The sequence below is a fragment of the Rhincodon typus genome, chromosome 15 (assembly GCF_021869965.1).
Source record: "Rhincodon typus isolate 14 chromosome 15, sRhiTyp1.1, whole genome shotgun sequence".
NCBI lineage: Eukaryota > Metazoa > Chordata > Chondrichthyes > Orectolobiformes > Rhincodontidae > Rhincodon > Rhincodon typus.
The window spans coordinates 51,610,856-51,628,534 of NC_063346.1; the positions used below are offsets into that span (position 1 = coordinate 51,610,856).

A 17,679-nucleotide genomic window follows, 5' to 3' on the forward strand; every position below is an offset into this window, starting at 1 on the left:
TGAATTTTAAAAGCACAATGGCAGGTCACTGCATCACTGAAAATCAAATGAGTGGAACAAACACTTTTTTCACTGTACAATCCATATTCATTGTTATAAAACTGTCTGTAATGAATGACATTTTAAAGATTAGTATCTCATAAAATATTAGGATTCCACACATTGATTTTGTTCATTAAAGTAACAGCTTTATCTAATGCCTGGTTAAGTGTCTCGGAGACTTCTCAAGGTTTCATGTACAATGAATTACTTTGAAATACAAAGTTTCTATGTCTAAGAACAACAGCAGCCATTTTGCACAGCATGATCCCACATTTATGAATGCAATCAATGATCAATGGGAGAGAAAGAATGTTGGCCAAATCACGAAGACAATTATGTGTTCAACTTTGGTGCTTTGATGTCTGTATGTTGCAAACTATGTATATATTATGTATATGAATATAGGCTTACTAAGCTTGTAACTGAGAAGATCCATTAAAAATTAGGTTTTTTAGATGATAGTCATAGCATTTTACATTTAGTTCATTCAACTGACATTGATCAGTACTTGGGAAACTAACTCACACAGACACAAAAGCAGATTTTAAGACTACTATGGACTCTTTAATGTCCACTAAAATGAGTAGATGGGGCTTTGATTTGACATCTCATGCCAAGAATGATGTCTCTGATAATAGACTACTCATTTAGTCCTGCACCAAAGTATCAGTCTACAGTAAGTGCTCATTTTAAAGACTGGGACTTGTAATCATCACAGCATGCTACTAACTGAGCCACTTTTGATCAGGAAGGTCATCTTAGCTCATCCTTCCAGCATGATCCTGTAATTCCCTACCACAATGATCATTCAATTATTTCCTAAACTATTTTGGTACTTTCATTTACACTACCCTTTCTGGAAATTTAATGTAGGTGTTCATTTTCCATATGAAGAACTTCTACTATCAATCATAAACATCCCCTAACTACAACAAACCAGTTACCACTTGTTCTATTGAAAGTCTAGTTTGAAGTAATTTTCTGAATCTACACTACCCACACTGATGCTATTTCTTATATCTCAATAAGGTCACCTCACTTTAAGTTGGAATGCCCCAAAACACTCGTGTCTTTCCTTATAACTGTCATCTGATGTCAACAATCAACCTTGTGCTTTATATCTTAACTGTCTTCAGGTGCTGAATATCTCCCTTTGTGTCTCATGATATTCAAAGTGTGGACAGGCCAGAGCACTGTATATTTAAGTTTGTCTTTTTTTTCATTTTGTATTCTATTGCAGTTCAATTGTTCAACAAAACTGGTCCACAGGTTCAAGTTCTGAATTAGGCAAGACAAATTTTGATGGAATTAGGCAGGAGCTTGCGGGGGTTGATTGGAGTAGTTTGTTTGCAGGCAAAGTGAACTCTAGTAAATGGGAGGCCTTTAAAAGTGTGACAACTAGAGTTCAAGGTCTATATGTTCCTGAGAGGGTGAAGGTCAAGGTTGGTAGGAGTAGGGAACCTTGGATGACAAGAGATATTGAAACTTTGATCAGAAAAAAGAAGGAGGCATGGGTCAGGAACAGGTAGGTGGGATCAAATGAATCCCTGGAAATGTATAGGAGATGCGGGAGTTTCCTGAAGAAGGAAATCAGGAGGGTGAAAAGGGGGCATGAGTTAGGTTTGGCTGAGAAGATTAGGGTGAATCCAAAGAGATCCTTTAAGTATACTAAAAGAAAAGAATAACTAGAGAGAGAATAGGACTCCTCAAGGACCAAAGTGTACATGTACGTGGGGAACCGCAGGAGATGGGTGAGGTCCTTAATGAATATTTCTCCTTTGTGTTTACCATGGAGAAAGACATGAAGACTTGGGAACTTGGGGAAGTTAGTGGTGATATCTCGGGGACAGTCCATATCACATTAGAGGTGGTGTTGGAAGTATTAGAATGTGTGATGGTGGATAAATCTCCTGGTCTTGATCAGTTATACCTAAGAACCCTGCAAGAGGTTAGAATGTTGTGCCCTTATTCAAGAAGGACTGCAAAGAAAAACCTGGGAATTATAGACCATTAAGCTTAACGTCTGTGGTAGGTAAATTACTTGAGAAGATTCTGAGGGATAATATATACATGCATTTAGAAAGACAGGGTTTGATTAGTAGTAGTCAGCATGGCTTCATGCGTGGGAGATCATACCTCACAAATTTGTTAGAGTTCTTTAGTGAAGTGACCAGGAAGGTTGATGAGAGCAGGGTGGTATACGTGGTCTATATGGATTTCAGTAAGACCTTTGATAAGGTCCCACATGGTAGGCTGCCCTGGAAGTTAGATCACTTGGAATCCAGGGAGAGTTGGCAAATTAGATAGACAATTTGCTCGATGATAGGAAGCAGTAAGTAATAGTGGAAGGATACTTGTTGGACTGGAGGCCTGTGACTAGTGGTGTGCCTCAGGGGTCCATGCTTGGCCCATTGCTGTTTGTTATCTATATCAATGATTTGGATGAGAATGTACAAGCATGATGAATAAGTTTGCAGATGACACCAAAATAGGTGAAATTGTGGACAGCGAAGAAGGTTATCAGAAACTGCAGCAGGATCTTGACCAGCTGGGAAAGTGGGCCGAGAAATGGCAAATGGAGTTTTATATAGATAAGTATGAGGTGTTGCATTTTGGAAAGTCAAATCCAGGTAGGAGTTTCATGGTCAATGGTAGGGCCTTGGGGATCAGGTGCACAGTTCTCTTAAAGTGGAGTCACAGGTTGACAGGACAATGAAGAAGGCTTTTGGCACACTGACCTTCATAAGTCAGGGCATTGAGTATAGAAGTTGGGAAGTTATGTTGCAGTTGCACGGGCACTTGGAGTATTGTGTTCAGTTTTGGTCACCTTAATGTAGGAAAGATGCTATTAAACTGGAAATAGCACAGAAGAAATTTACAAGGATGTTGCCTAGACTCAAGGGACTGAGTTATAGGGAGAGGTTGGACAAGCTAGGACTTTTTCCTTTAGAGCATAGGAGACTGAGGGGGGATCTTATAGAAGTGTATAAGATCATGAGAGGCATGGATAGGGTGAATGCGTTCAGTTTTTTTCCCAGGATTGGGGAATCGAGGTCTAGAGGGCATCGGTTTAAGGTAAAATGGGAAAGAATACATGGGGACCTGAGGGGCAACTTTTTTAAACAGAAGGTGGTACACATATGGAATGAGCTGCCAGTGGAAGTGGTTGAGGCGGGTACATTAACAACATTTAAAAGGCATTTGGCCAATACATGGATAGGAAAGTTTTAGAAAGATATGGGCCAAGTGCAGGGAAATGGGGTTGGCATGGATGAACATTTTGTTTGGCATGGACCAGTTTGGGGGAAGGGCCTCTTTCCAAGCTATAGGACTCTATGACTATGATTCTATTGCTTTCTTGATTGCTGCTCCACAGCTGTTCAGTGTCAGATACACTAAACAGCCAGAATCTCTTTCAATTTCAAACTTGGTTCACCGTTCACAAGATAACCTACATTGGCCATTTTGTTCTACCAACACACAATAATTTACTCCTGTTCATATGAAATTCCATCTGTCGTAGTTCCACTCCTGTACACATTTTCCAGTTCACAAGATTTTTCCTAAGATTAAATTGTTCTCCTGATTAGCATAATCTATAAATGTGACCAATTTACCTTATTTACTTGGATCCAGAAAGTCAATGTAAAATTTGAAAAAAACAGAATGCCAGCAATTGCCAGAGGATCCAGTGATGGTGTTTCCATGCATCTGCTGCCCTTGTCCTTTTAGGCTGGTAGAGGTTATGGATTTGAAGGTACTGTTGAAGGTGTTGTTCACAAGTTGCTGCTGTGTATCTTTGTAGTTGATATATCCTGCTAACATGTGTTAGTGGTGGAAGGAGTGAATGAGCTTAAGGTGGATAGGGTTCCAATCAAGTGGGCTGATTTGTCTAGGATGCTGTAAGCCTATTAAGCATTGTTTGAGGTGCACTCATCTGGAATATTCAATCACAGATTGAACACCTCTACTATTCTATCACAGATAGACTTATGCCTTGGTGATGGACAGTCTTTGGGGAGTCAAGAGGAAATTTACTTATCACAGAGTTCCCAATCTCTAATCTGCTCTTGTAGTCATACTATTTATTTAGCTTGTCCAGACAAGTTTCTGATCAAGGGTAATATTCAGAATCTCTATTCAAGTAGCAACGTAATGTTGTTAGATGTCGTGGGAAGATGGTTGTCTTTTCTCTGGTCAGAAGAAGGGTCATTGGACCCAAAACATTAACTCTGATTTCTCTCCACGGATGTTCCCTACCTGCTGAAATTTTCCAGCAATTTCTGCTTTTGTTTCTGATTTCCAGCATCTGCAGTTCTTTTGTTATTTTTTATCTTTTCTCTTGTTGGAGACAGTCACTGCCTGGCACTGGTATAGCATGAATGCTACTGCCCACTTATTAGCTCAAGCCTAAATATTGTCCACGTATTGCAGCTGCAGACGCATACTGCTTCAACATTTGAAGAGTTGCACAAATGGTATTGAAGATTGTGAATTCATCAGCAATATCTCCATTTCTGATCTGATGTTGGAAAAAGGTTATTGATGAAGCAGAAGAAGATAGTTGAATCTAGAGCACTATCCTGAGGAACTCCTGCAAGGATGTCCTGTGGCTAAGATGTTTGGCCTTCATCAACCACAACTGTCTTCTTTGTGCTAGATATGTCATAACCCAACTAATGGTGAAATCCCCACTCCCCCAGTTCTCATGGATATTAGTTTTGCTAGGGATCCTTGATAGTCCGGTCAGCTGTTTTGTCCATGTTTGGACTAAGCATGTAATGAATTCTGGAGCTGTGTGGCCCTGGCAGAATCCGAATTGAGCACCATTAAGCAGGCTATTGCTAATTATGTGGTGCTTGATGTCTTTCATTATTTTGCTGGGAATTGAGAGTAAACTGATCTGTAGCTAGTTGGCTGTATTGGATTTGTGTTTTTTTTTGTGGTTGGGATAAACCTGGGAAATCTTCTACTTTGTTAGGTGCATGCTAATGCTGTAGCTGTACTTGAATAGCTTGACTAGGCATGTGGCTAGTTCTCAGCATATGGCTGAAGACTTGCATTTGTAATCTTGAGGTGTCCAAAATAGATCAGCCACTGATAGTTCTGGCTGGAGACTGTTGCAAATGCTTCAGCAATGTCTTTTGCCCTGATATGTTAGGCATCCCTTTCATTGAAAATTGGGAATTTTGTAGGGCCTCTTCCAGTTAAGTGTCTAATACTTCATCATCTTTCAAGATTGCAGTATTGCAGAGCTTTATTCTGATCCTTTGATTGTGGGATCATTTAACACAGACTATAGCATGTTGACTCTGCCTTTTAGCATGTGAGCAGACTTGTATTGTAGCTTCACCAGATTGGCATATCATTTTTGGATTAGACTGGTGCTGCTCTTGGCATGGTCTCCTACACTTCTCACTGAATGAAGAAAACATTTCAGGATTTGCTCCTAATTGAACGTAGTTGATTTTCAGTGGAGCAAATCTCAAAAGAAAAGAAAAGCACACCCTGGAAAAACCACAGATGCATTTATTTAGTTTCCATTTACTTCTATCTGCATCTGTTGCCTCTTTGCATGGTTTCAGAAAGACTTTTCTCCAAAAGGTACCATTCTACAGAATGCACTGTTATGTCCATTGATGTACATTCTCATTAATATATGGCCAAAAACAGTTAAAAATATTCAGTGATTATTTTTGAAACTGTGGGAGGGTGCACATTAATATCTGTATCATCCAGTGTCTCTGTCAAGCCCCTAGCAACTAGCCTTGCTTTAGCCTTATAAGTTCAATCTGCAAGCCCATTTTGAGTACAAATCCAATTATTTGGTACCTCAGAATAAACTCCAAACTTTTTTCCACTACATAATTCCCTTTGTTTTGACTCATTATTTTATGTTATTAGTTAATTGGCAACCACAAATATTCTACAGTCATGAAGACTTCTACCTTTTTAGTATTGTTCCAGGCTTATTTGTGACCCTTTTTAACTTTGTCTTCTACTTACCTGGTCTGAGAATTAAGATTGACAGTTAACTATTCTTGTTGCATCTCCAGGCGAATATGGTTTAACCAATTAGCATTCTCTTCTCATAATATATAAAGCGGTATTTTTTTTTGTTCAAGTCTATTTTTTGTGTTCTAGTCTGAGTGCAAGATGAAAAGTTTCAAACTAGTGTCTCATTTTAGCAATATTAAAGTCTAGATTTGCAATTAATTCTGATTATTCATGAGGAATGAAACTCAGTTTGACTTACATATGTTTGATAAGTACTGTCTTACTACATAGTTAGTTTCCTGTTCCATACCATACTCTCATTTGTTGCATACCAAATTCCTTTTTTGGATTAAATTTGTCTCTCTGATGGTCTCATATGATACTTCAGCTCTCTGAATCTATTGACTCTTAACTTTGTGGAAAACCTGTCTCCTGCAGTTAAAGTGTCAAATGTTCCAACAAGAAATGGAACTAACTGAAGTACTTTTTACATCAGGAGGACTATCACACAGTGTAAAAGGCAATTTGGGATTCTGTCTATGGGCTAATTGATAGGGACTATATTGTCCAGCCATCTGAAATAAATCATTTGCAATAGTAAATTCCCCTTTATTGACTTTGCTCATGATCCAGTTCTGGTTTCTAACCATTTTCCATAATTTTGTCTTTAATAACCATTTTGTGCTTACTGAGTATTACTATGAAAGTAGGAAATCTACATGTCTACAAAATGTGGACTGAAAGTATTTCCATCCTTATCATGTCTTTAAATTTGTTGAAACCAGCTCGTTAAAATCATGCGCCAATGGAATCTTACAATAGGATATGATGGCATACTGTAATAAATTTTACAGACTTCACACTTCTCATTTCATCTCTTTTCTTTATCTTGTATATTTTTCATCAAAAACACCTCTGTCTTTTAGCAAGATTTTTGATTTTTTGACAAATCTAAATAAATTTAAGGCAATTTGCTTTTTGTCTCATAAACTTATCATCGGATGTCAATGATACTTGTCTAATGTTCTAATAAGAGACATCAGATTTTGTTAAGGGAATACGATAATGTCCTTACTGAATAAACTACAGGTTCACTGACTTTCCAAAAATTGTGCTCCATTTTAAGTTTGTTTTGTGCATTTTCAAAGAAGATTAACCAGTATAGATATCTGAGTAGACACTACATCCCCATTTTCAAAATTGGCTTATTCCAGCTCTTTTAGATGAAACAACATTCTTTAGTAGCCTCAATATGTTGTTATCATTAAACCTAATGATGTGATATCTAACATGTAATACTTTTGTACCCTTTTAACCTTGTAAATCCTTTTTACTTTGTGAATGAGGATAATACTTTAACAAATCTGTTACATGTACTGTCAAATCCAAGCCACTATTGAGCATTGCACAGTTCAATAAGTACTCGGCAAACACATTCATAGTTGACTTCTTGTGACCAATATAATTTGTTTGGGTTCATCATTATTTCACTCCCTTACTCAGAATTCTTTTTGCTATTTTGAGGACCTTGTATCTCCACTTTGGGCAATTCATCATATAGTGGCCCATCAAGTCCCAGCTGAGGCACCTATTAACTGTTCCTTGAGTAATTACTAGGATTTTATTTTTATTCATTCATGGATGAAGGTGTCATCCATGAATCCAGGCTAGCATTTATTGCCCACCCCTAATTACCCAGAGGGCAGTTATGAGTCAACCACATTGCTGTGAGTCTGGAGTCACCTGTAGGCCAGGCGAGGTGAGGATGGCTGTTTCCTTCCCCTGAAGGACATGAGTGAACCAGATGGGACTTTCCAACAGTTGGCAATGAATTCAGTCACCTATCACCGTTGTTCCAAATCTGTCTTCTACTTTAACAGTCAAAGCTGATAAGGTGCTTTCTTTCTCAGTCTGCGTGCCTTTAATTGTTACATTGTATTGGCATGTGTTCATTGCCAAACTTCAGAATGATTGAAGTAATCATTGAGCCTCTGTTATTTGTGGCACTGTGCATTAATTCATTTATTCTGTTTATGCTGATGGAAATGACCATTTCCTCAAGGTTGTTTTTAAAGTAGCAGAGAACAAATGGAGTACCCTTTTCAAAGAAACTGGAGATTAGTTAGGATCATTGCCTGTCCATATGACAGACCTTAGCACAATCTAGCATTTAAGTGCTACTTCCGTTCCAGAGATTCTCAAATTGAATGTCTTGTTTTTTACACAACCTGTTAGAGTCCGTGGTATATTCTTAAATGTTTTGTTTTCCAGAAATGATCAAAGTTTTTCCTTGCCTCTCAAGCACTCAACGCATCATGTTTCTTTGTAAATGGCATCCAATAACTCAAATAGAAGTTTCAGACTTTCATTACAATCCAAGTGATGGGCATCAAGCTCAAAAAGTATTTCACTTCTGATTTTACTCCTGAAGTAACAACATCAAGATCATACTTCTCCTTCCCCCTTTTTGGTTGGAAGGTGACACATGTCCATAGGTCTACTTCCTTTTCTATATCACTCAGAATGGAAGAACATTTCAGGGCAATCATACCACAACAATTTACACTTGCTTGAGGTCATTTTCCACAAACGCAACTGGGATTGTAGCTTTTCTGCTTGAATATTGTCTTCCTTGGCTTCTAGTCTTCAAGCTTTTAGGCAATCATTATCTACAACCAATTTTCACTCCCAAAAGTCAATTAATGAAGGATATAACTAAAGTCAAACTTTACACGCTTATATATTTTTATAGGGTTACACTTGACAAGTATATACATCATAACCCAACAATTAATTTCAGTATATTTATAGGCATTTAAGTGAATCACCAGTAATGATTACTACCAACATGATCAAAGTTGGCATAAACCTGATTTTTGTTGGTGACATCAACATGCGAGTTGGAAAGGACATAAAACCTCTGGGGAGATGTAATTGGTCGACAGGGATAAGGAAATGCAACAACAACGGTATCCTGTTCCTGACAAAATGTCTAGATCATGATCTTGTCATAACCAAAACCTTGTTCCATGAAGGGACAAGTGAAAGGTCTCATTGGTAACACCCTCACTCTAAGCTGTGGTACCTACTCAATTACTTCACCTTTGGAACCAGAAACCACAAAGACATATGTATCACCTGCATCATGACAGGAGCTCGTGACTGCTTGATGGACAACTGCCTAATTCATTCTATCATTAATGTCAATGCTGCTCTGAAATAACAATGGCAACAGAAGCAATGCTACAGGAAAATCAAGGACCCTGATAATACACCTCTTTTAAGCCAGTATCTCAATGCAGACCTGATTACTGCCAAGACCAGAAACAGTGAGTGTGCACAGTACCTAGCCTGTCCTCCAGTCCACTATACCTTTGATAAGCTCCTCTCCAGCAGGAAACTTATCTACAGAATAAATGAGGAACTATTTAGCCACCTGCAGGCCAGACCCAAGATCATCCCATCCTCTGTCATTGATAGTTACTTCTGTGCACACTTGGAGGCTCCATGCCATTATCGACACCTACACCATTGTGCATGACAGTATTTGTCCTACATTAAACATTCATAAGACATAGATTCTCTACCAATCTGTTTTACCACTGTGCATTGTTCACCCAACCCAGACCCACTCCCACAGTTATCAAAGGTCGTAATGAGATCTTGAACAATGTTGACCACTTTCCATACCTTGGGAGCCTATTGTTAACAAGGTCGGACATCAATGAGGTTGAACACCATTGGCACCAAGCGCATGGTCTACAGAGCAGCAATGATGCGGATGTGGACTATGTATAACAGGCATCTCGGAACACCTGAGAGGTACCCACCAATGCTGCCACCCTCAAGATCCTGCAAATCCATCGGCTGGATAGACACACCAGGATCAGTGTTCCTACTCAAGCCAATACTCCCAGCAAATAAAATCTGAAAGAACTGCGGATACTGTAAATCAGGAACAAAAACAAAGTTCCTGGAAAAGCTCGGCAGGTCTGGCAGCATCTGTGAAGGGAAAACAGGGTTAACATTTCTGAGGAAGGTTCACTGGACCCGAAACGTTAACTTTGTTTTCTCCTTCCCAGATGTTGACAGACCTGCTGAGCTTTTCCAGGAACTTTGTTTTTGTTCCCAATATTCCCAGCATCTTTTTATATTAAAAAATTTATTCATTTTTGTGGGATGTGGGCATCACTGCCTGGCCAGCATTTATTGCCTATCCCTAGTTGCCCTTGAGAAGGTAGTGGTGTGCTGCCTTCTTGAACCACTGCAGTCCTCCTGCTTTAGGTTGACCAACAATGCCATCATGGAGGGAATTCCAGGATTTTGACACAGCAACAGTGAAGGAACAGCAATATATTTCCAAATCAGGATGGTGAGTGGCTTGGAGGGGAACTTGGTGGTGGTGGAGTTTCTATGTATCTGCTGGGCTTGTCGTTCTAAATGGAAGTAGTCATGGGTTAGGAAGGTGCTGTCTAAGGATCTTTGTTGAATTTCTGCAGTGCATCTTGTAGATAGTACATACTGCTGCTACTGAGCGTCTGTTGTGGGGGGAGTGGATGCTTGTGGCTGCTTTGTCCTGGTTGGTGTCAAGCTTCTTGAGTGTTGTTGGAGCTGCACTCATCCAGGCAAGTGCAAAGTATTTCATTGAACTCCTGACTTTTACCTTGTAGATGGTGGACAGGCTTCAGGGAGTCAGGAGGTGAGTTTCTCGCTGCAGTATTCCTAGCTTCTGACCAGCTCTTGTAACCACTGTGTTTATGTGGTGAGTCCAGTTGAGTTTCTGATTAATGATAACACTCAGGATGTTGATAGTGGGGGATTCAGTGATGGTAACATCATTGAATGTCAAGGGGTGGTGGTTAGATTGTCTCTTATTGGTGATGGACATAGCCTAGCATTTGTGTGGTGCGAATGTTACTTGTCACTTGTCAACCCAAGCCTGGATATTGTCCAGATCTTGTTGCATGTGACCATGCACTGCTTCACTATCTGAGGGGTTGAGAATAGTGCTGAACGTTGCACAATCATTGGTGATCATCCCCACTTCTGACTTTTTGATGGAGGGAAGGTCATCGATGGAACAGCTGAAGATGGTTGGGCCGAGGACACTACTCTGAGGAACTCTTGCAGAGATGTTCTGGAGCTGAGATGACTGACCTACAACAACCACGATCATCTTTCGATGTGTCAGGTATGACTCTAACTACCAGAGAATTAGCCCCGTGATACCCAATGCTTCCAGTTTTGCGAGGGCTCCTTGATGCCACACTTGGTTGAATGCAGCCTTGACATCCAGGGCTGTCACTCTCACCTCACCTCACTTCACCTCTGGAATTCAGCTCTTTTGTATAAGTTTGAACCAAGGGTGTAATGAGGTCAGGAGCTCAGTGGCCCTGGTGGAACCCAAACTGGGAGTCACTGAGCAGGTTATTGCTGAGCAGATGCTGCTTGATAATGCTGTTGATGGCATCTTCCATCACTTTACTGATGATCTCAAATGTAGACTGATGAGTCGGTAATTGGTGGGTTGGATTTGTCCTGCTTTTTATGTACAGGACATACTTGGTCAATTTTCCACATTGTAAAGTAAATGCCAGTGTTTGTAACTGTACTGGAACAGCTTGTCTAGGGGATCAGCAAGTTCTGGAGCACAAGTCTTCAGTACTATTGCCAGAATGTTGTCAGGGCCCATAGCCTTTCCAGTATCTAATGCCTCTGACCATTTCTTGGTATCACATGGAGTGAACTGAATTGACTGGAAGACTGGTATCTGTAGTGCTGGGGACCACTGGAGGAGGCCAAAATGGATCATCTACATAGCACTTCTGGCTGAAGATTGCTTTGAAAGCTTCAGCCTTATCTTATGCACTGATGTGCTGGGCTCTTCCATCATTGAGGATGGGGATATTTGTGGAGCTTCTTCCTTCAGTAAGTTGTTTAATTGTCCACCACCATTCATGACTGGATGTGGCAGGACTGCAGAGTTTAGATCTGATCTGTTGGTTGTGGGATTGCTTAGTTTAGTCTATCACTTGTTGATTATGCTGTTTGGCATGCAAGTAGTCCTGTTTGGTGGTTTCACCAGGTTGACATCTCATCTTCAGGTATGCCTAGTGCTGCTTTTGGCATGCCTTCCTGCACTCTGTTGAACCAGGGTTGATTTCCTAACTTGAAGATAATGGTTAAGTGGGGGATATGCTGGGCCATGAGGTTATAGATTGTGCTGGAATACAATTCTGCCGCAGCTGATGGCCCACAGCATCTCATAGATGCCCAGTCTTGAGTTGCTAGATCTGTTCGAATTCTGTCCTATTTAGCACAGTGATAGTGCCACACAACACAATGGAGGTTATACTCAGTATGAAGGCAGGACTTTGTCTCCACAAGGACTGTATGGTGGTTGCTGTTTCTGATACTGTCATGGACAGATGCATCTGCAGCTGGCAGATTTGTAAGGATGATGTCAAGCATGTTTTTCCCTCTTGGCTCCCTCACCATCTGCTGCAGGCCATGACTAGCAACTATGTCCTTTAGGATCCAACCAGCTCAATCAGTAGTACCGCTGCTGAGCTACTCTTGGTGGTGGACGTCAAAATACCACCCCCCCCCCCCCCTCCGAGTACATTTTGTGCCCCTGCCATCCTGAGTACTTCCTCTTAGTGTTGTTCAACATGGAGGAGTATCACTTCATCAGTTAAGGGAGGACGGTACATAGTAGCGGTGAGGAAGTGGCAAAGACAGATAAATATTGGGGAGAAACGAGGCAGACGAGGAGACAAAAACACAAGGCAGAAATACAACCAGCTAATAAAGGGAACAATTCAGATGATCAGAGTATTCATTCTTCAACTTCTTAACCCCTTTCCTTCACCCTTCCTTCGGCAACAAAGCCACAAAGAAGGTGTGACCAAGTAGCAGCAAACAGCACTAAGAAAACCCACGAAGGGTGGGCAAGCAAACGGAGGTCAGGAACATTTCACGTAGCTTCCCTCAAGAGTCCGATTTCAGATCCGCGTCGTCGGGACCAGATCCACGTTCAGCGAGGTCCGACTCTGGAAACAGCGCTTGGGTCAAAGGACAGCAGAAATCGATGTATCTCCGGATAAAACAGCCTGTCAGGACCGTCACCGTTAGTAATTTTGTCACATTGGCTGGGCAAGCAAATCACAGTGGCGGTGATAAAATAACTAATAGTGTTGGCGCTAATTGCGATAATCATTCCTGACACATTTATTTATTTTCTTAGAGCAGCACTCATGGCTGTTTCTCGAAAATTGCGTACAATGTGTAGCGTGAGACCAGGTTCTGGTCCTTTGGGGCCAATTGAAAACAGTCACTCTGGAGCAGGAAAGATCCCAAGTACTTTATAGAATAGCCCTAGCTCAAAGAAGCGGCTGCTTCCGAGAAAACCCCAAAGCAGCTATTGTGTGATTTCAGAGCGACAGTAATGGGATGGCCTGTGGACATCACCGATCAATAAAATGCTGGCGTCAAATCCATTAAGGGGTCGAGCAAAAAGATACCTGCTGCTCCCAGATGCAGGAGGGAAGCATAACATCGAGGGGGAAGGCAGGGAAAAAAGAAAGAGCAGAGGTGGAAGGAGGAGTGGGGAGGGGAGGTATGGGGGAAGGGAGAGGAGACGGGTAAGGGAAGTGAGGTAGGAGGGGAGGTAGAGGGAGACGAATAGGAGAGATTGGGGGACAAAGAGGGAGCGCAAGGGGTGTGTAAGGCGAGGGAGAAGGCGTGGGAAGAGGACTAGAGGATGGGTGGAGTAAGATAGCGAGAGGTTTGAAATGTGAATAGCTTATTGAAATAATGGTAGTCAGTCGCCAGATATGACATAGAATGAATACAGTTGTCGAGAGGTGATGAACAGAAACACATGACTGCAAACAAAAAGTGAGTAAGGAACAAAGAGAGAACAGAGAGTGAGAGATATGAAGGAATGGAGTGTGCGTGTGGAAGCTATGATGGTGACCAGAGAGAATGAGGGAGGCAGAAAGTAGGCAACCATGAACATTAAGACTATTAGTTCCCTCACTCTTGAAACTGACAACTCATCCCAGTGACCTATACAGTAGTGATGCCCTCGTCCAATATGTAAGTATTCCTCCAGGTTGCTACTGGAGAGTGGTCATTACTAATATCCTATTCTGTCCCTCTATTTGACAAACAATATCTTTCAGGGATCGAATCCGAGAACTAGTTATACGCATACACAAATACAGATGACCAAGATACCCAGGGACCAACAGACACACCCTAATGGCCACGCATCTTAAGCATTATATTGGGTATTGCATGGAAGGTAACTACTACACTCCACATGACAGTCTTCTGCTCACTTAACACAGAGCAGTCCTGGGCTCCCGCTGTCTAAACCCAAACATTTAATTTGCCACGTCCCAACATAATAAAATGGAAATCTCACTAGATATCGATCTTTTGTTCTTTAATAACATACGTGGGAGGGAAATTCGGGAAGTAATGTTTGCATTCTGGATGTAGATCTGTCAATTCTCCTAAAACAATTGCACTATTTTATTGGAAACCATTATTAATCAAAACTATCGTATAAAAAGATAGGCTATTTGCAGTGCCCCAAACCTCCGTTAACACGATTTCAGAAAGATGTTACTTAAATCTTTAATTCCAGTCTCACCGTTGCGCGTAAGTGTGTACCCAAGGCTTTCAAAAAAGGGTATTCTAGTAAATGAAAATAGGCATTTTAAAAAGTGCTTGACTACTTTGTCCTTATGGACAATAAAAGCTGTGAATCAGATACTATCTGAGCAGTATTATTCTCGTTTATCTAAGCGATTACAATGAAAGGCAATCAGCAGGTTAGAAGAGTATTCATTAAGTTTAAAGAATAACATTGTACCTTGTGAAAAACTCATATATTCGGTCCAACTACCATACAATGAAACTGGAGAAGGAATCTAAACGCTAGTATACGTTTGACAAGAGGTAGATAGACTACAATTGTACTTACTAATTCGAAATCCAGCCTGTTACCGATTTACTTGCTCCGACTCAGCAACTGTGAGTCAACCCCTGATGGTTGTATTTACTGTGGCTGCAGCTGCCAGGTTTGCATTTATTTCCTCGACCGAGTCTGGTTGTCCTTGGTATGTTTGGCGGGATTGTAACTGCCAGTCCCTGATGCAACTTTCTGAGGCTGAACCAATGCTGGTGTATTATCTGTGGCTGTATTCAGTCAGTCCTAGCTGTAATTTCTGTGGTTGAACGCAGCTACTGATTCGTACATTAGTAGTGGTTGACCCAATCCCTGCTTTCATTCTCTGGGTGTGTGCAAGCGGCTCGTATGTATATTTTCTGTGGTTGCATACAACAAGTCTCTGGTTTAGTTTCCCGGGCGGAACATAGGTAAGTTCTACGGCGGCTGAACAAAGCCAGTGTCTCATACAGCTTTATCCTTTTAGTAATGCTGCTTCTCCCACTGTCAGCCTGTGCATTGATCTCTCTCTCTGTCTCTTTCTCTCCAGTTACAGCACCACCCAACTACTGAACAGCTCCACGTCCAGACGTCATCACAACCAATCACCAAGCGGGATCCCATATTATTCAACTGCGCCTGCGCTCAGACTTCCAGGCTATTGTTCGAATTGTCACAGTCCCTGTCGATTTTTCCTGCACAGAGATCTGAACTGTACGGTTTTGTTTGTGTGATATATGGATGGAGGGGTGGATGGGAGGTGCGGTATTTGCTCTTTACTGAAGTTAATGAACTGCGATAAGTTATTAGCGAGCATTCGGTAATAAAATGCCTTGTCTGAGAATCACATCATCATAAAGTGGAGACAGCCCAGTAAGAGGTCATCATGTCCATTCTAGCTCTCTGCATGGGGCATCTCAGCTAGTCCCACTGTCCCCACCACCTTCCACATGGCCCTGCAAATATTTCTCTTGAGATAATTATCTAATTTCCTATTTACCTCCAAACAACACACCATCCTCACTTGGAACTGTATCGCTATCCTTTCACTGTCACTGTGTCAAACTGCTGGAACTCCCCAGCAGCACTGTGGGCATAGTTAACTACAAAGCTGCACTTCAAGAAGACAGCTCACCACCATCTTCTCAAGGACAATTAGCAATGGATAATAAATGGTGGCATAGCCAGTGACACTTTACGTCAATGAATAACTCTGTAAAAAGTCCAATTCTCAATTGAAAGCCATGATTTAAACTGCCTCGGCTACATTTTCAGGCAGTGCATTTCAGGTTCTTTAAAACTTGTAGAAACGTTTGTCCTTATGTCACTTTTGCTTAGTTTGCCAATCCAAGTCAATATCCTCTGTTCTCGATCCTTCCAGCACTAGGAATGGTTTCTCCCTGTTTCCTCTGCCCAGATCCCTTATGATTTTGAACATTTCTATCAAATTTCCTCTCGATCTCTAAGGTGAACACCCCCAGCGTCTCCAATTTACTCGTGTAACTAAAGTATCTCCTTTTTTAAAAAAACCAAAAGAACTGCAGATGCTGTAAATCAGGAACAAAAACAAAGTTGCTGGAAAAGCTCAGCAGGTCTGGCAGCACCTGTGAAGGAGAAAACAGAGTTAACATTTCGGGTCCGATGACCCTTCCTCAGAACTGATGGTGGCCACCCTCAGTTCTGAGGAAGGGTCACTGGACCCAAAACGTTAATTCTGTTTTCTCCTTCACAGGTGCTGCCAGACCTGCTAAGCTTTTCCAGCAACTTTATTTTTGTAAAGTATCTCCTTCTTGGGGAAAAATATCGTAAATTATTTCGGTATTTATATACTTCCTTCTTGATGTACAACACCCAGAATTGGGCACAGTTAGGTTGGGGCTGAACAGACGTTTAATCAAGGCTGTCAGGGAGGTGATGGCCTAGTGGTATTATCGCTGGACTGCTAATCTAGAGCCCCAGATAACATTGTGGGGACCTGCGTTCGAATACCTGCCACAGCAGATGGTGGAATTTGAATTCAATAAAATATCTTGAATTATGAATCTAATGATGACCATGAATCCATTGTCAGGGGAAAGCCCCATCTGGGTCACTAATGTCCATTCTTATCTGGTCTGGCCTACATGTGACTCCAGATCCACAGCAATGTGGTTGACTCTCAACTGCCCTCTGAGCAATTAGGGATGGGCAATAAATGCTGCCTAGCCAGTGATCACTTATTCTTTTTTAACCAGTTTTACAACTAGCATTGCTACCTTCAGTAACTTACACATGTATTACTCATTCTGGATCTCTTTAGAATTGTATCTTTAATCTTGGTTCCCCTTTTTCTTTCTGAGAATAGTTTATCACTTCATACTTTGCATTGAAATGTACCTGTTGCATGTTGCCTTTTACACCAACCTAAGTCCTTTTGAAGTCTATCCCAATCCTCCTCACAATTCAAAACAATTCGAAGTTTTGTGTTACCAATAAAATGTTAAAATTGTGCTGTCTACCCAAATGAAATTTATTAAGAAAAATCGAGTAAAGCAGTGATTCTAAGGTTTTTTTATTACAGTTCATAGTTTTAGGATAAGAGCTAAGCAGATTTAAAATAGAGACAAGGAGAAAATATTTCTCTCAAACAGTCGAGAATCTGTGGAACATTGAGTAATTTGAGGAGATGGACAGTTTTTTTT

At 41.0% G+C, this 17,679-nt stretch overlaps 1 protein-coding gene across 1 annotated transcript in view; it reads right to left on the minus strand.

Annotated features, from left to right (window-relative positions):
• Positions 1-15,071, minus strand: part of smpd3 (sphingomyelin phosphodiesterase 3) — a 248,396-nt gene extending 233,325 nt beyond the window's left edge. Inside the window, exon 1 of the mRNA XM_048605906.1 lies at positions 15,035-15,071. The gene's annotated coding sequence lies outside the window, so the exon portion shown is untranslated. The remainder of the gene's footprint in view (positions 1-15,034) is intronic.
• Between the last annotated feature and the right edge of the window lie 2,608 nt (positions 15,072-17,679).